Source organism: Dermochelys coriacea, chromosome 1 (genome assembly GCF_009764565.3).
Source record: "Dermochelys coriacea isolate rDerCor1 chromosome 1, rDerCor1.pri.v4, whole genome shotgun sequence".
NCBI lineage: Eukaryota > Metazoa > Chordata > Testudines > Dermochelyidae > Dermochelys > Dermochelys coriacea.
In genome coordinates, this window is record NC_050068.2 from 91,112,090 (window position 1) to 91,138,174 (window position 26,085).

Consider the following 26,085-nt stretch of genomic DNA (forward strand, 5'->3'; position numbering starts at 1 on the left):
ACCTGCCCTCCTCTCCAAGTTCCATATCCTCCTCATCCAGACCCCCAAGAACATGGGGGTGGAGGCTCTGGGCACCCAGCCACTCCACTCCAGAGGATGGCCCAAGCAAAAGAAGGCTGTCATTCAAACAGCTTTGATTTGTGGTGTGGCTACAATAAGCAATGTGCCCTTGTCCTTCTCTCCTCCCGCACCCCAAAAGGCTATCTTGTCAGTGATCTCCCTTTTTGTTAATAAATAAAGAACGCATGGATTCAAAACAATAGGGACTTTATTTCATTTGTGAGCTGTGGTCGAAGGGGGAAAGGGATTGGCTTACAGGGAAGTAAATTCAACAAAGGAGGTGGTTTTGCATCAAGGAGAAACACACACAACTGTCACACTGTAGTCTGGCCATATCATGAAACGGTTTTTCAAAGCCTCTCTGATGTGCAGCGCATCTAGCTGTGCTCTTCTAATTGCCCTGGTGTCTGGATGCTCAAAATTGGCCACCAGGTGATTTGCCTCAACCTCCCACTCCACCATAAACATCTCCCCCTTACTCTCACAGATATTATGGAGCACACAGCAAGCAGCAATAACAATGGGAATATTGGTTGTATTGAGGTCTAACCTAGTCAGGAAACAGCGCCAGTGAACCTTTAAATGTCCAAAGGCACATTTCTACCACCATTCTGCACTTGCTCAGCCTATAGTTGAACTGCTCCTTACTACTGTACAGGCTGCCTGTGTACGGCTTCATGAGCCATGGGGGCAAGGGGTAGGCTGAGTCCCCAAGGATAACTATTGGCATTTCAATATCGACAATGGTAATTTTCTGGTCTGGGAAATAAATCCCTTCTTGCAGCTGTTTGAACTGCCCGGAGTTCCTAAAGATGTGAGTGTCACGCACCTTTCCCGGCCATCCCATGTTGATGTTGGTGAAACATCCCTTGTGATCCACCAGTGCTTGCAGTACCATTGAGAAGTACCCCTTGTGGTTTATGTACTGGTTGGCCAGGTGATCCAGTTCCAAGATAGAGATATGCATTCCTTCTATCACCCCACCACAGTTAGGGAACCCCATTGCAGCAAAGCCATCCACTATGACCTGCACATTTCCCAGAGTCACTACCCTTGTGAGCAGAAGGTCACTGATTGCCTTGGCTACTCGGATCACAGCAGCTCCCAGAGTAGATTTGCCCACTCCAAATTGATTCCTGACTGACCGGTAGCAATCAGGCATTTCAAGCTTCCACTGGGCTATCACCACTTGCTTCTCAACTGTCAGGGCAGGTCTCATCTTGGTATTCTTGCGCTTCAGGGCAGGGGAAAGCAACTCACAAAGTTCCATGAAAGTGGCCTTACGCATATGAAAGTTTTGCAGCCACTGGGAATCATCCTATACCTGCAATACTATGCAGTCCCACCAATCTGTGCTTGTTTGGCGGGCCCAGAATCGGTGTTCCGCTGAATCCACCTGCCCCACTGCCACCATGATGTCCCAATTGCCACATCCTGTGCTATCACGAATGTCTGTGTCCATGTCCTCCTCACAATCATCCTCACGCTGGCTTCTCCTAGCCAAGTTATGCACATAACGCAGGATAATGTGCAAGGTGTTTACAATGCTCACAACAGCAGCGCTGAGCTGAGTGGGCTCTATGCTTGCTGTGCTATGGCGTCTGCACAGGTAACGCAGGAAAAAAGGCACAAAATGATTGTTTGCTGTTGTTTTCAAGGAGGGAGGGAGAGAGGGAGGGGAGACTGATGATATGTACCCAAAACCACCTGCGACAATGTCTTTGCCCCATCAGGCATTGGAAGCTTAACCCAGAATTCCAATGGGCAGCGGGGACTGTGGGATAGCTACCCACAATGGGGCTAGCATCGACTCATGGATCCATAGTGCTCACAGCGCAACACTCCCTGAGTCGATGCTAGCCACAGTAGTGAGAACGCACTGCGCCAACCTATTGCGCTTAGGGGGAAACACACAATTGACTGTGTAAAGTCTCTTTCTAAACATCAACTTCTATAAAATTGACCTAATTTCGTAGTGTAGACATACCCTTAGAATGAAACCTTCCCATAAATATGCACTAGATATGAAGTCTAATTGTGTTACCATTTGAATACAATAGCTAATCTCCAAATAATTTAGTGATCCCAGTATTGGGTCCTGAAAGGAAATAGACACACATGCACATGCTTTCTTCGTATATTACAGATTATGAGAACATCCAGATTTGTGCATAGTATTGTTATTATGACTCTGGCTGTTTCTCCTTTTAGTGTTTCTTCAACTGATACTTATTAAACAACTAAAGTGTGACACTCATTTGTAGCTCCTTAATGAGTGAGAAAGAATAGTGAAAGTTGAACTATCTTCTTCTGAACTTGTGACGGAAAGGGCTTGTGTACACTAGCACTGGTTGGGAATTTTCAGTTGGAATGAATTTCCAATAGAAAAGGCCCTTTCACAAAATTAAAATTTTCTTCCAGAAAATTTCAATTTTCTTGAAAAATTTGCATTTTCCAGGGGGAAACTTGAAATGATAGCTCGTCAGCTGCCCGCCTTCAAGGCTCTTGTCAATTCACTTTCTGTCTGCAGACAGGAGGATGGAGAATACCAGGAAGGGAGGGTCGGGTTGTTGGTCCCCCCTTTCCACCCATATGAGAGATGTGTACCGGAATGTGTGTGTGTCACCTCTCCCAATGTGTGTGTGTTGGGGGAGTAGGGGTGTGTTTGTCACCCCTCCCCGTGTGAACCCTAAAGACTTAAAGATAAGAATGTAAATAAAAAGAATCCAACTATGTGGTATTTCTTTTTAACAGGGGCTCAGACAACTTGATATTGATTTGAATATTTGTACTGAATAGTTCTGATTGACTGCTATTGAACTTCCTTGAATATGAGTAATTTTACCAGATGCCCTATATTCAGCACAGGGAAAAATGGTCACTCTCCCTAAAAAATATGGCTCAGGTATGGGAATCTTCCTCTCATCATCTGCAGTGAAGGCTGACACAAAGAACTCATTTATCTTCTTCACAACATGTATGCCTTGAGTACTTCAATCGACCAGCATCAACAGAGGTTTTTTAGTAGGTTTCCTGCTTCTGATGTAATTAAAAAAATGCCATTAGTTTTGTTTCTTGCTAATTGCTCTTCAGATTGTTTTTTGGACTGCCTAATTATACTTTTAAACTTCACTTACCAGAGTTTATATTCCTTTCTCTTTTCCTCTGTAGGATTTGACATCCCATTTTTAAAGGATGACTTTTTTGTCTCTATCTCTCTCTTTTACTCTGTCATTTAACCATGGCAACATTTTCTTAGCCTTTACTGTTTTTGGTGGGGTGGAGTGGGGGGGATATATTTAATTTTGGCCACTATTATCATGTTTTTTAAAAAGTTTCCATGCAGCTGCAGGCATTTCACTCTTGTGACTGTTCCTTTTAATTTCAATTAAACTAGCTTCCTCTGGTGTGTGTAGTCCCGTTGTTTAAGTTAAAGGCTACTGTGGAGAGCATCTTTGGTATTTTTCCCTCCACAAGGATGTTAAATTTAATTACATTATGATAGCTATTACTGAGTAGTTCAGCAATATTCACCTTTTGCACCAGATCCTGTGTGCTACTTAGGACGAAATCGAGAATGGCCTTTCCTTTTGTGGGTTATGGGACTATCTCCAAGAAGCAGTCATTAATGGTGTCTAGAAATTTTATCTCTGCATCCCATCCTGAGGTGACATAGAATCATAAAATCATAGAACTGGAAGGGAACTCGGGAGGTCATCTAGTCCAGTCCCCTGCACTCAATGCAGGAATAAGTATTATCTAGACTATCCCTGACAGGTGTTTGTCTAACTTGCTCTTAAAAATCCCCAGTGATGGAGATTCCACAACCTCCCTAGGCAATTTATTCCAGTGCTTAACCTCTCTTAGAGTTGGGAAGTTTTTCCTAATGTACAACCTAAACTGCCCTTGCTGCAATTTAAGCCTATTGTTTCTTGACCTATCCTCAGACGTTAACAACAAAAAAAATTTCTCCCTCCTCCTTGTAACAACTTTTTATTTATATAAAACCTGTTATCATGTCCACTCTCAGTCTTCTTCTCCAGACTAAACAAAACCAATTTTTTCAGTCTTCCCTCATAGGTCATGTTTTCTAGACTTTTAATCATTTTTGTTGCTCTTCTAGGGACATAAAAGGAAACAAGAAATTTGTCCACATCTTTCCTGAAATGTGGCACCCAGAACTGGACACAATACTCCAGTTGAGGCCTAATCAGCATGGAGTAAAGTGGAAGAATTACTTCTCATGTTTTGCTTAGAATACTCCTGCTAATACATCCCAGAATGATGTTTGCTTATTTTGCAAAAGCATTCCACTGTTGACTCATATTTAGCTTGTGATCCACTGTGACCCCCCAGATCCATTTCCACAGTACTCCTTCCTAGGCAATCATTTCCCATTTTGTCTATGTGCAACTGATTGTTCCTTCCTAAGTGGAGCACTTTGCATTTTTCCTTATTGAATTTTATCCTATTTACTTCAAACCATTTCTCCAGTCTGTCCAGATCATTTTGAATTTTAATCCTATTCTCCAAAGCACTTGCAACCCCTCCCAACTTGGTATCATCTGAAAACTTTATATGTGGACTCTCAATGCCATTATCTAAATCATTGATGAAGATATTGAACAGAACCAGATCCAGAATCAATCCCTGTGGGACCCCAATTGTTATGCCCTTGCAGCATGACTGTGAATCACTGATAATTACTCTCTGGGAATGATTTTCCAACCAGCTCTGCACCCAACCTAATTTGTTTATGAGAAGGTCATGCGAGACAGTATCAAAAGTCTTACTAAAGTCAAGATATACCACATCTACCGCTTCCCCACTATCCACAAGGCTTGTTACCCTGTCAAATAAAGCTATCCGGTTGGTTTGACATGATTTATTCTTGATAAATCCATGCTGACTGTTATTTATCACCTTATTAACTTCTAGGTATTTGCAAATTGATTTCTTAATTATTTGCTCTATTATCTTTCCAGGTACAGAAGTTAAGCTGATTGGTCTGTAATTTCCTGGGCTGTCCTTATTTCCCTTTTTACAGATAGGCTCTATATTTGCCCTTTTCCAGTCTTCTGGAATGTCTCCCGCCTTTCATGATTTTTCAAAGATAATTGCTAACGGCTCAGATATCTCCTCAGTCAGCTCATTGAGTATTCTAGGATGCATTTCATCAGGTCCTGGTGATTTGAAGACATCTAACTTGTCTAAGTAATTTTTGACTTGTTCTTTCCCTATATTAGACTCTGGTCCTACCTCATTTTTGCTAGCATTCACTATGTCAGATGTCCTATTGCCACCAATCTTCTTGGTGTAAATATAAACAAATACGTCATTAAGCACCATGCCATAGTGCCATTTCCACATTTTCTGTTACTGTCTTTCCTCCCTCATTGAGTAACGGGCCTACTCTGTTCTTGGTCTTCCTCTTGCTTCTAATGTATTTGGAAAATGTTTTCTTGTTTCCTTTTATGTCCCTAGATAGAGCTAATTTGGTCTCATTTTGTGCCTTGGCTTTTCTAATTTTGTCCCTACATACTTGTGTTATTTGTTTATATTCATCCTTTGTAATTCCACTTTTTGTAGGACTCTTTTTTGAGGTTTAGATCATTAAAGATCTCCTGGTTAAGCCAGGGTGGTCTCTTGCCATACTACTTATCTTTCCTACGCAGTGGGATTGTTTGCTCTTGTGCCCTTAATAATGTCTCTTTGAAAAACTGCCAACTGTCTTCAATTATTTTTCCCCTTTAGACTTGCTTCCCATGAGATTTTAAGTACCAGCTCCCTGAGTTTGTTAAAGTCTGACTTCTTGAAATCCATTGTCTTTATTTTGCTGTTCTCCGTCCTACCATTCCTTAGAATCATGAATTCTATCACCATTTCAAGATCACTTTCACCCAGGTTGCCTTCCATTTTCAAATTCTCAACCAGTTCCTCCCTATTTGTCAAAATCAAGATCTAGAACAGTTTCCCCCCAGTAGCTTTCTCCACCTTCTGAAATAAAAAGTTATCTCCAATACATTCCAAGAACTTGTCGTATAATCTGTTCTGATGTGTTATTTTCCCAACAGATATCTAGATAGTTGAAGTCTTCCATCACCACCAAGTCCTGTGCTTTGGATGATTTTGTTCGTTGTTTAAAAAAAGCCTCATTCACCGCTTCTTCCTCGTTAGGTGGTCTGTAGTAGACCCCTTGCAGGACATCTTCTTGGTTTTTTACCCTTTTATCCTTACCCAGAGACTTTCAACAAGTCTGTCTCTTCTTTCTATCTCAACCTCAGTCCAAGTGTATACATTTTTAATATATAAGGCAACACCACTTCTTTTTTTTCCCTGACTGTCCTTCTTGAGCAAGCTATATCCTTCTATACCAGTGTTTCAGTCAGGGGTACTATCCCACCAAATCTCCCAGATGCCAACTATGTCAAAGTTGTATTTATTTACTAGCATTTTGAGTTCTTCTTGCTTATTTCCCATACTTCTCGCATTAGTATACAGACATCTAAGATACTGATTTGATTCTCCCTCTCAGTTCTGACTTCTCTCCCCTTTATTTCTGCTATAACAGCCCATTCTCCCCCCAGATTCTGATCCTTCTCCCATGTCTCTATGTTTTTGACTTACCTGTGTGCTTTGGTCACCTGCCTCCATTGAATCAAGTTTAAAGCCCTCCTCATTAGGTTAGCCAGTCTGTATCTCCCTTCCTCGATAGGTGGATCCCATCTCTGTTTAGCAGTCCTTCTTCCTGGAACAGAATTCTGTGGTCAAGGAAGACAAAGCCCTCCTGGAGACATCATCTTCTCATCCAGGCTTTCACCTCCAGGATGCATCTGTCTCTACCGAGGCCCCTACCGTTGACTGGAAGGACTGATGAGAACACCACCTGTGCTTCCAACTCCTTCACCTGTACTCCCAGAGCAGTGTAGTCACTTCTGATTTGCTGAGGGTCATATTTCACAGTATCATTCATCCCCACATGAATGAGTAGCATGGGGTAGTAGTCAGAGGGCTGGATGATCCTTGACAATCTCTCCATAACATCTTGGATATGGGTCCCTGGTAGGCAGCATACTGCCCAGGATGCCATGTCAGGGAGACAGATGAGTGCTTCCATCCCCCTCAGAAGAGAGTCTCCAACCACCATTACCCTATGTTTCCTCCTGGAAGTGGTGGCTGTGATCCTCCCAGCCTTGAGGGTACCTGGCTTCTCCTCTTCAACCTTTGGGGTGATTCCTCATCACTTGTTGCCAGGGCAGCATAACTGTTCTCCATACAATGGTGGGTGGGTTGGGAGTAGTGGTGGAGCACTCCCTGTTGCCAGAAGTAACCAGCAGCCAATCTCTACCCTGTACCAGACCCTTATCCTTCTCTCCTGGTGGCATGACAACAGTTCTCTCTAACTGGAATAGTGTCCCCAGCCTTGGAAGTCTCCATATTAATACTCTTGAGGAATTCCGCATGTGCATGGATGCTCCTCAGCCTAGTCACCTCCTCCTGTAGCTGTCCCACCTGCTTCCTGAGAGACTCCACCAGGAGGCACCTCTCACACTGGATGGACCCTCTAGCCTGGTTTTCTGTCAGTGGGAAATGAAGGCCACAGTCTCTGAAAATCCACCCCAGGATCTGGGTAGAGGCATCCATGGTTAGGTTCGCTGTGTGGATAGAGGCACAGGTGGAGGAGAAAGGAGTAGTGTTGGCACTGGCGATGCAGCCCTTCCTAACCATAGCGATTTTATTACAACTCCTTCTCTCAAACACTCCTGTTTGCAGTCCCCTGTTCGCTAGCTCCCCTTGGTCGCTGAGCCTCTGGCTTTTAAGGCCTTCCCTCCTAGGTCAGCCCTACCCCCAGTTAATCATCACACAGCTGATTGAGGCTGATCAAGGGAACAAAGGCTCAAATTGTCCCCCAACACACAATTCCAATTGACATTGTAACTGAAATCAACTGAAAGAAAAAGAAAAACACAAACAGCTAAACAAACTCACTCACCCCAAGGTTAGTACTCGCACCTTGTTCGTTCAGCAGGGGGATCTCCTTCACTCTCTCTCAAACTCCCCTATTTGTGGTCCCCTGTTTGCTAGCTCCCCTTAGTCGCTTAGCCTCTGACATTACCAGCACTTATAATATTTGTTAATATATAGTTGACGGCCTTCATGTGATGTTATTGAATGGGACTGTTTTTTTTTTCATTTGACTGTTTCTTTTCAGTTCCTACTTCTACTTTATCATTTTCTATTCTCTCCTCTTTATTAGGATATAGAGAACCATGATTAAAACATCCTCCCCAAGTGATTTCTCTGAAACATGTGTTCCTACACATGTCACTTTTCCCTCAGCCCTTCATTTAAAAACTCCTCTTCAATCTTTTTAATTTTACGTGCCAGCAGCCTGATACTATTTTGGTTTTAGGTCAAGCCCATTCTTCCTATATAGGCTCCTCATTCCCCCCAAAATTCCTCAGTTCCTAATAAACCTAAAACCCTTATCCCTACACCATCGACTCATCCACACATTGAGACCCTGTAATTCTGCCTTTCAAACTGGCCCTGCCTGTGGAACTGGAAACATTTCAAATAATGTTACCATGGAGGTCCTAAACTTTATTAATAGCCTTTGTTTGGCCTATATTTCACCAAACTCTTAAAACTTTTAAGTGTATGTTTTAGTGCGTGAAAAAAATCAGTTACTGTACATATTCATTTATCACATTTCAAGGATTACTGTCTCAGATGACTTAATAACATTTCAAAATATCAACATTTAAGAGGATGCAACTAAAAATCTCATGTCAAATGTAACTGTTATTAACTGAAACTTTTCCTTACATGTATCTGTGTAAAATATAGAAATGTAGGAATGGAAAGAACCTCAAGTAGTCATCAAGTCCAGCTTCCTGTACTGAGGCAGGACAAAGTATACTTAGATCATCCCTGATATGTATTTATTTAACCTGTTCTTTAAAACCTCTGTTGAGGATCCCACACCTTCCCTGTGAAGTCTATTCCAGGGCTTAACTATTCTGATAGTTAAAGTTTTTTCCTGATATCTATTCTAAATCTCCCTTGTTGCAATTAAACTGATCATGTGTTGTCCTATATTCAGTGGACATAGAGAGCAGTTGATCACCATCCTCTTTATAACAACCCTTAACATAGTTGAAGACTGCTATCAGGTCCCTCCTCAGTCTTCTTTTCTTAAGACTAAACATGCTCAGTGGGTTTTTTTTTTTTTTACATCTTTCCTTATAGGTCAGGTTTTCTAAACCTTGTATCCTTTTTGTTGCTCTCCTCTGGACTCTCTCCAATTTGTCCACTTCTTTCCTAAAGTGTGGCACCAAAAATTGGATTCAGTACTCCAGCTGAGGCCTTGCCAGTGCAGAGTAGAGCAGAAGATTTACCTCCCATGCCTTACTTTAGACACTTCTCTAGATACACTCCAGAATATTGGCCTTTTTTGCAACTGCATTATATTGTTGATTCATATTAAATTTGTAATCCCCTATAACTCCCAGATCCTTTTCAGCAGTATTACTGCCTAGCCAGCTTTTCTCCATTTTGTATTTGTGTATATGAATTTTCATTGCTAAGTGAAGTACATTGCACATGCCTTCATTGAATTATATCTTGTTGATTTCAGTCCAATTCCCCACTTGGTCAAGGTCATTTTGAATTATCATGATGTGCTAGCAACTCCTCCCAGCTTGGTGTCATCTGCAATATTTATGACCATAGTCTCCACTCCATTATCCAAGTCATTAATGAAAATGTTGAATAGCACTGGATCCAGAAGAGACCCCTGCAGGACCCCAATAGATACAACCTCCCAGGTTGTCAGTGAACCATTAAGAACTACTGTTAGAATACGGTCTTTCAACCAGTTTTGCACTAACCTAACAGTGATTTCATCTAGACCATATTTTTCTAGTTTGCTTATGAGAATGTCATGTGGGACTGTGTCAAAAGTCTTACTAAAATCAAGAAATATCAGATCTAAGCTTTCCCCCGTCCACTAGGCTTAATCATTTCAAAGAGGGAAATTAGTTTTGTTTGGCATGCGTTGTTCTTGACAAATCCATATTGGCTATTATTTATAACCCTATTGTCCTCTATGTGTTTACAAACTGATTGTTTAATAATTTGTTCCAATATCTTTCCAGGTATCAAATTTAAACTGGTCCATAATTCGTCAGGTCCTCCTTTTTCCATTTTTTGTAAATAAGATACTATATTTACCCTTCTCCAGTCCTCTGAGACCTCACCTGTCCTCCAGGAGCCATTATTCCCTGACACTTTTCTTCAGCTTTCTTTTGCTTCTAATGTTTTTATAGGACTTCTTCTTCTTGATATTTATGTGCCTTGGTGGTTGTAACTCAATTTATGCCTTAGCTTTTTTCATGTTGTTCCTGAATGCTTCTGCTATTCTTTTGTACTCATCCTTAGCAAGTTGTCCATGTTTCCCCTTTTCTAGGATTCCTTTTTAATTTTCAGGTTGTTAAAGAGCTCCTGATGGAGCCTTAGTGGCCTCTTACTATTCTTCCTATCTTTCCATTGCATCAGGGTGGTTTACTGTTATGTCTTTAATGTTGTACATTTACCATCTTTGAACTGGTAGACTTTTCTGGACATAAGTGTATTTGTTAAATTAGAGTATTTCAACCAATTTGATTTGGAATAGGAATCTGATTTTCATGAGATTCTGTTAAAAGAGGTATGCTGGAGAGAGAGAGAGCGAGAGCGCGTGAGAGAGAGGGAAAGAGAAAAAAAATACTCATGGCCTGATCAATTACTAAGCAAGATATATACCCTTCAAAAATAGGTTTATAATGAAAGTTCTGACAGGTTTTCAGTTGAGTGTGTTATAGTGTTGCATTTGAGTCTCATATAAAATATGTCCTGGGAACTGCTTCTGCTTTCTAATCTGCTGAAGTTAAATGAAGAAATGCTTTGTCCCCTTCCAATCACCACTTTTTTTTTCTAGCTTTCTAGTCTGATGCTGACATTGCAGTGTGCAGTGTTAATTAATGAGAATAAAGATTGATTTAAAGGCCATAAAATGACCATTTGTTTTCACTAATACGAAAGGGTAAAAACTACTTTATAGTAAAAGTTTAGCATTGATTAAGGACCTGATCCAAAGCATATTGACTTCATTAGAGTGACTCTCAATGGGCTTTGGATCAGGCCCTGAATAAATATAAAATCCACTGCTATGGTATTCCTATCACTAATGAAATTCCATCTGCCTTGAGCTTACTCATTGCTCCATTCCTGCTACCTGATAGATATGTATCATCATGAGGTATTACCCACTAACAATTACCCAGTGGTATTAGAAGGAAACAAAGAAATGATCATTGATTAGGAGATATTGCTAAAGTGCAACATAGAGTATTGTTTATATAAAAGATTTGCCAGATGTAGCTAAGTTTAAGTAAATAATTAAGAGTCTGATCCTACAAATTGTTGAATGCTTTCTAAAAATGTTGAGTGCCCTCAACTCCTATAGACTTTATGGGCTGTTTAATTTAGTGGTGAAAGACATAATAAGAATCAATGACTGGAAGCTGAAGCCAGACAAGTACAAATTCGAATAAGACACATTTTTTTTAAAATGGTGATTAACCATGGGAGGAGGGGAAAGGGGAATCAGCTATGTAAGTGGTGGATTCTTCATCTTTTGATATCTTCGAATCAAGCCTGGATGCATGAGACATGAGTTACTGGGCTCAGGATTGGGGTAAGTGGGTGAAATTTAAGGACATGTGATATACAGGTCAGACTAGATGATTTAATGGTCCCATCTGGCCATAAAAATCTATGAATCTATGAACAAAAGCTCTCAGAAGTTTGCAGGATTGGACTCTGGTATGGCAAAACTACTGTGGAAAGTACAAACCATCTATATATCTGGCATAACTCCATTTGATTTATTATGCACAGACATAACTTGGCCCAAAGAATTCTAACATACCACAAAAAGCCCAAGTAACCTCCCACCTAAAAAACAAAATAAAAACGTAAGGGGGGCCAGGGGATCCCTTTCTGCCCCAGCACTCTCTTCAGGGCCAGCTTACTATACTATATATAATGCTTCCTGAATACAAAGGGAACTCAGCACTAGTGGATGTGCAGCTCAACTTCCAAAGTAACAGGACTTGGTGATTTCATACCATGAACAAAACCCTGCCCCTTCTGGACACTTGCTAACAACTGCAGGTGCCCAGATAATATAGTGATGAAGGCCACATTGGTACCTGGATAGATCTCTGGATAGAGGAATACACACTGAATCTTTTTTTTTTTTAGATGTTGCTGCTGAGGTGCTACTATTCCTCACATTTTGACTGGTCAGTGCATTTATGGCTCTAAAACCATAATGTATCCCCTTTATTTCTTAATTTTTACTTGGGCAATTAAAATATGAAATAAAGTAACACTTGTCCTGGGTTCTTAGTGATTCCAACCACTAATAAAAATTAGAAATCTAAAGTTATAATCCACTAGCCTAACTTTCCCCCATATAACTCAAAACATATTATCACTGATGCCCCCCACTGCCGATAGCACCAATTGTCACCTCCAACCACTCTACTAAACTTCAATAACTGTCACTACATGTCCCCGTTCCCAGAAGACTATGAAAAGAGGTAGCCTTTGCAGTATGCCCTAAATGTCAACTGATTCAGGCTAATTCAACCCAAGGAGAGTGAATTCCAAAGTTGAGGCCCCAATACAGACTGTGCAGTTCCAGCCTCTATGTCTTTTAAACAGAGTGAGTTTTAAATTCAGTTTCAGGCAGAAAGTCAATCTCCCAAGCAGGGAGATACCAAGCTATTTGGGATTTTGTAAGTCACAATCAAGAACAATACTGATAAGGATTGAGGAATTCATTTGGAATTTAGCCCTCAAGATAATTCTGCCCTCCTTTGTGCCCATGTCACCTTGTAGAGTCATCTCCCCTACAGCTAGAGATAAACTGAAATAGATTTCTTCCTATCAAGGACAGAAAAGCAATGGATTCCTAAACAAAATAACTCTCTTCAATTGATTGTTTGCTTGCTGCACATTTTTAATAGTTCTCAACTTGCTATTTCTGAAAAGCAGGCATTTTCACACAACCTTGTTTGGATAAATGAACCAAACAATGGAGAGTTGCGAGAGACATAAGATGGTAAGGTAATATCTTTTATTGAAACAACTTAGTCTGATGGAAGAGATAAGCTTTCTAGTGTCACAGAGCTCTTCTTCAGCTATGGAAAATGTAACCAGAATTTCACAGATAAATACAAGATGGGACAGATAGTTAAGCATAAGGGGTTAACAGATGTAGCAAGAAACCTCTTAAAATGAAGTAGGCAATTAATATCGCTGCAGTCATATGACTAAGGAGGATTAGTTGGTTACAAGTGATTTTAATGAGACATAAAACCAGAGTCTCTGTTGAGAAAATGATTTTAGTGTCTAGTACACTTATTAATTTAAGTTCCCAAGCTTGACTCTGAAGGTTTGGTACAAGTGCTCTTTGAGGCCAAGGACTGATAGATGAGATAAGGAGTGATTGTTTTGTGAAAAGTGTTTTCCCATGGATAATAGAGTATTTTAATCGTTTTTGTGTGTGCATTCATTCAAAAGCATAGTGATTTCTTTAGTTTCACCTACCTAGTTGTTGCTGAGGCATTTTATGCACTGGATGAGGTACACCACATATTTTGATAGGCATGTATAGGTCCCATGTGTCTTGAATGATGTGTTGTAGAGGGAATTTATCATCATAGCAGTGGAGATATGTCTGCAGGTTTTGAATTTTTTGTTCTGGCAGAGTGGGTACTGCTTTGAGTTGGTGTGTCTTGGGCTATGGGGAGCTTGCTTCTTATAATGAGTTTGAAGAGGTTGGGGGTTGTTTGAAGGCCAGAAGAGGGGGTTAGGGAAAGATTTTTTTTCAGGATGTGGCCCCCATCGAGCATGCATTGTAACTGCTTGATTACAGTTGCACTTCAACAACCACCACTCATCCATCAAACTCTCTCTAGAACATGCCCACAACAGCATCAAATTCCTGGACACCACAATCATCTTCAACAATGGAAACGTACGGATAGCTATATATAAAAACATACAGATCACCACACTTACATTGATAGATACAGTAACTACCCCAGATACATCTAGAAATTTGTTATCTATGGCCAGACACTGAGATACAAAAGAATATGCTTAGAGGAGAAAGTCTGTGATACACACCATAATACACTTAAAAAAACCCACTTTTACCAAACAGTGACATTCTATCAGAGAAGTAGTTTGCATCATGGAATGGGCTATCCAAACACTTTTGAAAACCTGCTTCAATATAGAAAACAAAAAACAAAAAACCCCCACAAAAGCCACAATCTACACACCACTGGTTGTCACACACAACCACACACTTGAACCCACATGGGGTACCATCAAACAGTTACAACCAATATTTGATGGGGACCATATTGTGAAAGAAATCTTTCTGAACCCCCTCTTCTAGCCTTCCAGCAGCTCCCCAGTCTCTCCAATATTATCATCAGAAGCAAGATTGCCACAGACCAGGACATACCAACTCAAAGCAGCACCAGACCTTGCCACAACATCAGATACAAATCTTTGAATCCATGAACCCTATACATGTCTGTTACAACAGTTGGCATACGTCCTCCAGTGCACTGAATGCCCCAGGAACAACTGTAAGAGTGAAACCACACAATCACTATAGTCCTAAATGAACTCACACAAAAAAATGAAAAAAGACAAAAATACCCTATCACCAGTGGGAAAGCACTTTTAATAAAGCAGTCACTCCATGTCTCATCTATCTGTCTTGTCCTCAAAGTAAAGCTGCAGAAAACCTTCAAGAGACAAGCTTGGCTATTTAAATTCACAGCTCACACTAAAAAACATGGTTTTAACAGAGACACTGGTTTTATAGCTAAATAAAACCATTTTTAACCTACTAATCCTCCTTTGTCCTATGACTGTAGAGGTTTTAATTGCCCAGTTCATTTTAAGTGGTTTCTTTTAACAGTAAAAAATAATATTAACCTCTTATGCTTAACAATCTGTCCCACCTTGTATTTGGATCTGACACTCTAGGTACCTTCTCTAGAACTGAGGAAGATCTCTGAAACACTCAAAAGCTTGTCTCTTTCATCAGCAGAAGTTGGTCCAATCACCCATTTTGTCCATGTCTACATTTACTGGGGATCAACACTGCTGTGATCGATACAGCGGGGGTCGATTTAGCAGGTCTAGTGAAGACCCGCTAAATCGACTGAAAAGTCCTCTCTGGTCCACTCCGGTAGTCCACCAGAATGAGAGGCGTAAGGTAAGTCGATGGGAGAGCATCTCCCAACAATAAAGCGTGCTGTAGACACAGCAATAAGTTGACCTAAGCTACATCAACTCCAGCTATGTTATTCTCATTGCTGGAGTATCATAACTTAGTTGACTTACCCCAGTAATGTAGACAAGGCCTTTTCTCTCTCAAATCCTGAGACCAATACAGCTACAACCACCCTGCAAGCAATGGAGAGTTTTAGCATTCCTTATTTCCGTCATTATATTTGGACAGCTTTTGTAACCCTTACTTTCCCTTGCTCCATCATTAGTCCCACTGGACTAGATTCTGACCTGAAATGATTGGACATGTAAGGATTGAAAGGAAAGTAAGACCCATTATGGTCCCTGGGCACAGGCACACAGGACTATTGCTCATTCTGTGTCCTAAGCATGGGGGCTGAAAATGAACAGGAAATGGGCAAAACTTTAACTTGACCCCCAGTAAATATACCAGCCAGCATAAGTGATGTTGCAATTTGCTGCTGAAATAAACCAAGAGACAATTATTACCCTATTATTATTTTTTTCCTATTAAAATAGGGAAAGAACAAGTTAAAATTACTTAGACAAGCTAGATGTCTTCAAGTCACCAGGACCTTATGAAATATATTCTAGAATATGTAAGGAGCTGATGGAGGAAATATCTAAGCCATTAGCGATTATCTTTGAAAAGTCATGGAAGACAGGAGAGATTCCAGAGGACTTGAAAAGGGCAAATATAGTGCCAGTCTATAAAAAGGGAAATAATTAAGCAATCAATTTGCAAACATGTAAAAGATAATAAAGTGATAAGCAATAGTCATCATGGATTTATCAAGATCTAATCATGTCAGACCAACCTAATAGCTTTGAGAGGGTAACAAGCCATGTGGATGGGGGGAGCAGTAGATGTGGCATATCTTGATTTTAGTAAGATTTTTGATAATGTCTTGATGACCTTCTCATGAACAAACTAGGGAAATACAAACTAGGTGGAGCTATTATAAAATGGGTGCGTAAATGGTTGGAAAACAATTCCCAGAGAGTAGTTGTCAGTGCTTCACAGTCAAGTTTGAAGGGCATATAGAATGGGGTCCCTCAAGGATCAGTTCTGGGTCCAGTTCTGTACAATATCTTCATCAGTGATTTAGATAATGACATAGAGAAGACACTTATTAAGTTTGCAGACAATACCATGCTGGGATGGGTGGCAAGTCCTTTGGAGGATAGGATTAAAATTCAAAATGATCTGGACAAAATGGAAAAATGTTCTGAAGTAAATAGGATAAAATTCAATAAGGAAAAATGCAGAGTGCTCCACTTAGAAAGGAACAATCAGTTGCACATATACAAAATGTGAAATGACTGCCTAGGAAGGAGTACTGTGGAAATGGATCTGTGGGTCACAGTGGATCACAAGCAAAATATGAGTCAACAGTGTAACACTAAGATGTATTAGCAGGAGTGTTGTAAGCAAGACACAAGAGGTAATTCTTCTGCTCTAATCCATGCTGATTAGACTTCAGCTGGAGTATTGTGTCCAGGTCTGGGTGCCACATTTCAGAAAAGATGTGGATAAATTGGAGAAAGTCCAGAGAAGAGCAACAAAATGATTAATGGTCTAGAAAATATGACCTATGAGGGAAGATTGAAAAAAAAGTTGGATTGGATTTGTTTTGTCTAAAGAAGAGAAGACCAAGAGGGGAGATGATAACAGTTTTCAAATACATAAAAGGTTGTTACTGGAGGAAGAAGAAAAAGTGTTCTCCTTAATCTCTGAGGATAGGAGAAGAAGCAAAGGGCTTAAATTGCAGCAAGGGAAATTTAGGTTGGACATTTGGAAAAACAGCCGGTCCGGGTGGTTAAGTACTGGAATAAATAACCCTGGGAGGTTGTGGAATAGCCATCGTTGGAAATTTTAAAGATCAGGTTAGACAAACACCTGTCAGGGATGGTCTAGATAATTCTAAGTCCTGCCATGAGTGCAGGACCCTGGACTAGATGACCTCTCTAAGTCCCTGTCTTATGATTTTATAATTCTATTATAACCCCTCTGAAGCAAGAAGTAAGCAGGAAGGCAATTGTCCTTAGAGGCACAGTTCCTTCTCTGTGTATGTTTTGTACTTATGTACAAAGCCACAATCTAACCCACTGATTTCAAAGGGGCCATTCATGAAGAAAGGTGTTAGCCACAGAATCTAGCTCCAAATTTGAATTTTAACAAATAATTGTTGTGATGATTTCTGATGTCATACATAGGTGAAAGAAGCAAGTACTTCCAAGATATGAAGCTCTGATATCTACAAATGTTTCCATTTCCTATAAATATTAGGCCCACATGGGAAAAAAAATCTGAGCCTTGGTCAGCCCTCTCTCTCATGACAGTCACCTTTCAGTTCCATCAAGGGGGATGTGATTAACTTCCTCTTGTGCGTGGGAAACACTTGGACTTCCACCAAGGTGTGGGAGCAAGCCTCTTCACTGTGTGGATTCCAAGCTTTGCATTTTCTTTGCTGTCCTCTGCGCCTCTCAACAGAAGGGGGGAAAGGCCTCAATATTTGGGAATGGGAGCATTGTCTAAGAGTGAGTATATTTTGGGCCCATATAACTGGTGATGAAATTTGTTTAATGAGATATGACTTTGCAGATATTTTAAAATAATTGATTTTGAGAGTCCAGTGAGAGAAAACGTTGAGGCTATCCATTTACTTTTCTTCTTTCTCCATTTTTCAAACATTACTTTTAACTAAATTAAAAACTAAATAATTAACTGTCTGTTTTTTTTATCTTGAACTGTGTTTCATTTTCTCTGCAGTACTTATCTAGCCTGTTTGAATTATTTCTGTGGCTCCACATTCTATGAAGTTCTCTTTCCACTTGATGTCCAAGCCCAACTACCAGCAACACACAAATAAGTAATGTACATTAAAGGTGGGAATGAAAACACAATATACTGCATTTCTTGAACTCTCTCTATTTCAATTTTGAGACACTTCAGGGGTTATATTCCTCACCCTATACGCATGTGACTCCTACTGACATTAAGGGGAGTGATGCAAGCATTAAGAGCTCAGCCACTCTGCAGGAAAAACTCTCCTTGAAATAAAGAGAATTAGATCTGTGTGCTGAACTGCTCTAGCATTAGGCCTTCAGAAAAGAGAATAAACTTGTTATTGAACAGTCTGGTTTTCTGTACTGAACTGTACATCTCTGTCCTTTCCCCCGACCATACATTAGGTAATATTGTATTCCAGTGGTTCTCAACCACCTTTATAGCAGGATTCCCCTCCCTTCTAGCTGAGAACTGGCTTGGTTCCCCCTATCATTAACAATGTAGGAAGAACATGGTGGTAGCATCCCCTTGACCCCTCTCCCCAGGGGTGCTGAAACAATTTTTATAGCGGGGGTATTGAGAGTCATTGAACCAAACTGTAAACCTTGTATATGATGCAAACTACTTCAAATGAAGGGGTGCGATAGCACCCCCAGCAACTCTAGTTCCAGCACCTATGCCTCATAGACTTTAAGGCCAGAAAGAACCATCATGATAATCTAAAAAAAGAAAAGGAGTACTTGTAGCACCTTAGAGACTAACAAATTTATTTGAGCATAAGCTAGTCCAGGGATCGGCAACCTTTAGCACGTGGCCTGTCAGGGAAATCTGCAGGTGGACTAGGATGATTTCTTCACCTGCGTCCGCAGGTTTGGCCGATTACAACTCTCACTAACTGAGGTTCACCTTTCCAGGCCAATGAGGGTGCAGGAAGCGGCGTGGGCTAAGGGATGTGCTGGCCACCACCCTCAGCAGCCCCCATTGGCCTGGAACGGCGAACGGTGGCCAGTGGGAGCTGCGATCAGCGGAACCTGCAGACACGGCAGGTAAACAAACCATGCCGGCCTGCCAGCAGATTTCCCTGATGGGCGGCGTGCCAAAGGTTGCCGATCCCTATTCTAGTCTGACCTGCTGCACATTGCGGACTACAGAACCTCACCCATTCATTCCTATAGTAGGCCCATAACCTCTGGCTGAATTACTGAAGTCATCAAATCTTGATTTAAAGACTGCAAGTTACAGAGAATCCACAATTTACTCTGATTCAAACGAGCAAGTAATTTGTGCACTATGCTATAGAGGAAAGCAAAAAACCCTCAGAGTCTTTGCCAATATCACCTAAGGGGAAATTCCTTCCTCGCCCTAAATAGGATGCTGATAGAGACCCTGACCTTGTGTGCAAGACCCACCAGCCAGACACCTGGAAAAGAATTATCTGTAGTAACTCAGACCTCTCTTCCTCTAGTGTCCCATCTCCAGCTGTTGGAGATATTTGCTAATGGCAGTCATGGATGGGCTATAGAAGAACATAAGAATATAAGAAAGGCGATACTGGGTTAGACCAAAGGTCTATCTAGACCAGTATCCTGTCTTGCGATAGTGGCCAATGCCAGGTACCTTAGAGGGAATGAACAGAACAGGTAATCATTAAGTGATCCATCCCATGTCGCCCATTCCCAGCTTCTGGCAAACAGAGGCTAGGGACACCATCCCTGCCCATCCTGGCTAACAGCCATTGGTGAACCTATCCTCCATGTGTTTATCTAGTTCTTTTTTGAACCCTGTTATGGTCTTGGCTTTCACAACATCCTCTTGCAAGGAGTTCCACAGGTTGACTGTGTGTTGTGTGAATAAATACTTCCTTTTGTTTGTTTTAAACTTGCTGCCTATTAATTTATTTGGAGACCCCTAGTTTTTGTGTTATGAGAAGGAGTAAATAACACTTCCTTCTTTACTTTCTCCACATCAGGCATGATTTTATATACCTCTATCATATCCCCCCCCCTTAGTAATCTCTTTTCCAAGATGAAAAGTCCCAGTCTTATTAATTGCTCTTCATACGGAAGCCATTCCATACCCCTAATAATTTTTGTTGCTTTTTTCTGAATTCCAATATATCTTTTTCCAGTTCCAATATATCTTTTTTGAGATGGGGCAACCACATCTCCACACAATATTCAAGATGTGGGCATACCATGGATTTATATAGAGGCAATATGATTTTTCTGTCTTATTAGCTATCCCTTTCTTAATGATTCCCAATATTCTATTCACTTTTTGGATTGCTGCTGCACATTGAGTGGATGTTTTCAGAGAACTATCAACAATGACTCCAAGATCTCTTTCTTGATTGGTAACAACTAATTTAGACCCCATAATTTTATATGTGTAGTATGTGTTTTCCAATGTGCATTACTTTGCATTTGTCAACATTTAATTTTATCTGCCATTTTGTTGCCCAGTCACTCAGTTTTGTGAGATTCTTTCATAGCTCCTCACAGTCTACTTGAGACTTAACTATCTTGAGCAATTTTGTATCATCTGTAAATTTTGCCACCTCACTGTTTACTCTATTTTCCAGATCATTTATGAATATGTTGAATAGGACTGGTCCCAGTACAGACCCCTGGGGGACATCACTATTTACCTTGCTCAATTCTGATATCTAAACATTTACTCCTACCCTATGTTTCCTACCTTTTAATCTGTTACCATCCCATGAGAAGACCTTCCCTCTTATCCCATGAGAGCTTAAATCTCATCATACCATCCCTCCATAAATTATCAAGTTCAGTTTTAAAAGAAATTCGGTTTTTTGCCTCCACTACTCCCCTTGGAAGTCTGTTCCAGAACTTCACTCCTCTGATGGTTAGAAACCTTTGTCTAATGACCTTGAAGCTGAGTACCCATATTTCTAGTCTTTAGCAAGAAATTCCACATTGATGAACACTAATTGGGTTTTAATTTATATGAGCTAGCTTTTCATATGATTGACACAAAAATGGCTTTATGCAGTCCCACATTATTTATTGACTATCACAAAACACTTAGCAACATGAGGTTCTTTTAATTTCCTTTATAGTTTTAATATTTCTGTATCATAGCAGTTCTTTGATATAATTCAAAAGAAAAACTGAGTTAATCACATTTAATATGTTGAACATGAACACACAGTAGCCATGACTGTTACTTTATTCAATGATCTCATTACTTTATGGCACATTTTAATCAACATAAATTTGATCTGCTGTAAACTCTCAAGCTGTATATTATAGAAGCACATTATGACCTCATGCTGCAGTAGCTCTGTCCAAACACAATACTTCTAAAAGTAGAAGAATATTAAGGATATTCTTTAAAATAATTGTTAAGAAGATATTAGTGCTTAGTGTACAGCTTACAACTATTTCAAAATTATTTCCTCCAAAAATGTACTGTATGATGGAAAAAGAAAACACATAAGCTGAATTGAAAAAAATGAGTCACCTAAACAAAATTAAGGCTCTGATCATTCAAACAATTAGCTTTTCTGTAACTTGACTCCATAAACAGTTAGGAACATAAGAACATGACTAGTCATACTGGGTCAGCCCAAGGGGCAATATAGTCCAGTAGCCTAACTTCCAACAGTGGCTGGAGCCAGAAGCTTCAGAGGGAATGGATAGTACAGAACAATTATGGAGAGATATATCCCCTCTCCTCCAGTCCCAACTGTTGGCAATCAGAGATTTAGGGACACCCAGAGTGTGGGGTTGTCTCCCTGACCATCATGGCAAGGAGCCATTGATGGAACTATCCTCAATGCACTTCTAATTCTTTTTTGAAACCAGTTATATTTTTGGCCTTCACAACATCCCATACCAACGAGTTCCTCAGATGGACTATTTGTTGTGTGAAGAAGTATTTCCATATGTTTGTTTTGAAACAATTGCCTATTAATTTTGTTGGGTGATACCTGGTCTGTGTGTTACATAAAGGGGTAAATAAAACTTCTTTATTCAGTTACTCCCCACCATTCATGATTTTAAAGACCTTTATCATATCACCCTTAGTCATCCTTTTTCTAAGATGAAGAGTCAAAGTCCTTTAAATCTCTTCTCCTGTGGAAACTGTTCCATATCTCTAATAATTTGTGTTACTCTTTGTACATTTTCACTTCTAATATATCTTTTTTGAGATACAGTGACCAGAACTACACACAATATGCAAGATGTTGGTATCCCATGGATTTAGATGGTGGCATGACAATATTTTCTTTCTTATTTTCTCTCTCTTTCCTATTGGTTCCTAACATTCTGTTAGCTTTTGGGCTTCCCACTGCACACGGAAGAGATGATTTCAGTGAACTACCCACAATGATTCCAATATCTCTTTTTAGACTGGTAACAGCTAGTTTAGACCACATCATTTTGTATGTATAGTTGAGATTATGTTTTTCAATGTGCATTACTTTGCATTTATCAGCATTGAATTTCATCTGCCATTACAGGCAGTCACCCTTTTGTGTGCTCCCTTTATAACTCTTCTCAGTATGCTTTGGACTTCACTGTCTTGAGTAATTTTGTATCATCTGCAAACTTTCCAACCTCACTGTTCACCCCTTTTCCTAGATTCTTTATGAATATGATGAACAGAACTGGTGCCAGTGCAGATCCTTGTGGGACCTCACTATTTACTTATCTCCATTCTGAAAACTGACCATTTGTTCCTACCCTTTGTTTCACATCTTTTAACTTGTTACTGAACCATGAGAGGACCTTCCATTTTATGCCATGAGTACTTAATTTGTTCCACCCTTTGGTGAGGGTCCTTGTCAAAGAATTTCTGAAAGTCCAAGTGCACTAAATACACTGTATCATCCTTGACGTGCTGGCTGACAGCCTCTAAGAATTCTAATAGATTGGTGTTACATCGGCTTCAATGGGACTACTCATGTGAGCAAAACTCTGCATGTGGTTAAGTGAGTATTCAGAGGCTGCTCCAAAGTGCTTCCCATAGAGAAGCAACTCAGTGGAAAAGGGGACTGGGAGAGGTGAGATTCTCCCATTCAAAGGAGGTGAATGCCTCTCAATGTTCCCCCTGTGCCTCCATCCAGTTCAATACTGCTATTAAATGTACTTTTTAACTAAACACACATACAGGAGGTTTGACTGCTCTCAGGGTGCCCAAGGTTATAAGTCATTTTGTTACCCACACCTCCAGGGAGAAGGAGTCTTATTTGTGTCTGGCTGGTGGCAGCTCCATACATCACCAGCCTCTTAGCCACTCAAGTATTCTCCTCTGGTCTATGCCAGCCCTCTCTTTTCCTTGAAGGTTAACAAGAGGTGTACCCCAGTCCCCTAGTCTCCATGAAGCATTCCACTGTGATATTCAGACACTGGCTGCTCACAAAAATCTCAGAAACTCTGCTCCCAAAGGAACAGGTACCCCAGTTTACCAGTTTTACTCTAAATCACCACTCAAACCACAGAGCACTTGTGAATGTTTATAGTACAATGAAAGAAGATTTGTTTAAGAAATGATAGAGATTCCACCTAAACAAGAGAGAGTTTTGGAAACAAATGGTTACAATATTAAACAAAATCACAAAACCTAAAGTAGGGCCTACACGTACCAATAGTTACCTTTCCTATCTAATAAAGTAGGTCCCCCTCACCCTAAAGTTCAGTCTGTTACCAAGTTGGCTGGCCTTCCAAAAAAAAAACCCATAATCAAGAAGTTATCTCCTCAATGTATGGATGCACAGGGTCTTTCTCTGCCTACTCTGGTATGGGACAAGGGTAGGCAACTGAACAATACATGGGTCACCACTGAGCCATATGATTCCCTGGTGACTAACTTTTACTTCAAGACCATAAGTGCATAATTTTCAAAATAGTTACATAATTCCTTAAATATTATCTATACACTCATCTGGCAGTGATCACGACTACTGATAAGTTACAATCTTTCAGTAAAGACATCACTAGCTGCTCTTCATTGATAAATACCATGAAGGTCGTATGTTAAGTGTAGAGAGTTTGTCAGGTGTGAAATAGGATCTATTTGTGAAGAACCCTTTTTCCTGTTGGCACCAATTGGCGCTGTGTCACAATAGGTTCAAAGGCTTAATCATTTCTCTTTGTAACATCCCCCATCACCACATTAACTGTCATAATTTTGAACATTGTCCTTTGAATTTGGAAATTTGTTTTTTCTTTTCATTTTCCTGACCCAACCAACATGTAATCAAAACCTCTCAGCAAGACACTGTCCAATTTCAAATTATGGAGTGATAGCAATAATTCAGTAAGTGTCCCATTTATGGAAGTCAATAGGGATGCCTATCCATGGAGCACTGCAGTTGCAGGAACTACTGTCTTATTTTCTATTTATCTTCTTTTATAGTTTGTATTAGTATAAACTGACATAGTCAATTGCTACTAAATTTAAAGTTCTGAAGTCCAGTATTTCCTTACAGGCATGAACTTGAAAATAAAGTATACCACCAATTTTTTAAGCTGAATTCCTCATTCATCTCAGTGGGGAGTTCCATTGTTGGCTCAAAAATATTGCTTTTTCCTTTTGTTCTAATTAATCACTGAAGCCAGAGTCTGCCACCCTTAATCAGAGAGACTAGTGCAGTATATGATACATGTATTGAGATGGACTTCAATATAACTAACACTAATGGAGCTTTTAGCAGAGTAGGGTACTACTCATGCATGGTAGAAACAGGGATTAATTTGCTGTAACTTTTATTCAGACAGTAAGAATAAAATTAACTACCACCATTCAAAAGGGTTCAACTCCTTTTGAGTTGGCTGTTGCATAAAATTAAATATTCATTAACTGTCATTACCCCTCAGTATGGTCTTTCTAGGGTTCTCAGCCTGTCCTGACTGACCCTCCTTAGCTTGTTCTCAGTTAGGTCAGTTCCTTCACCCTCATCTCCAGTTAATTCTATCAACCCTTCAATTTTAGGATTTTCAGTCTCCTTAGAGGTGCAGGGCTGTCACTCCTTTGCTATTTCTAGTCTCTTTGCCTTTCTTTCCTTCTCTATGCTCTCCAATTTATAGCGGGTCTTGTTTTCTCTTTTGGTTACAGCTGTAAATGCCTGCCTCCATGACTAGCAGATCTGGCAGCTGCATGGGGGTGTGATCAAGCTGCTTGCCTGTAAACAGGAAAGACTTAACTCCTACCTTTGCCTGTACTCTGTAGGGTGTTTGTAGACCATTACAATGTGATCTTAACTTTAAGAATTTTTTCCTTTCAGGAGGCCTGCAAACTGTAAGATTTCACCCATATCAGGTAAAATGTGGTATTTCCTCACTCACAAAATCATATAGCATGTGTGCAGAGTGCCTCATATATCATTGAAATGATCCTGTGTATAAAATGGTTTTCATCTGTTTAGGCAACAGAAAAATGCTTTAGAAAAACAAGAAAGAGAAAAAACATTGCAACCTTTTATTTCAGTTGATAACAACAGAAGAAACAAAATGACTTAATTTGTTTTGTGGAAGTTACATTCTAAAAGTTGAGAAATCCATTAGCCAGCAACTAAGTTTAAGAAATAGCAATATACTAACAGAAAATGCAGACTGATAGTCAACAGATCCTGGCTTACCTTCCATTTATTCAACCATACACTGAGCTGAGTAAAAGCTTTTTCTTGACTTATGCAGCTGATACATGGCCCTGATGGAATGAGGTCATATTCTCAATACTGAAGTGTATTGATCTGATGTTATTTATATTGGTGTTTTAGAACTATGCTCAACATATTGTTATGTTTAGTGCTAACGATTCTCTTTGGACACAAAGGTAACTTGTCCAGTCATTGTACACTTAAGTGTGTGTTG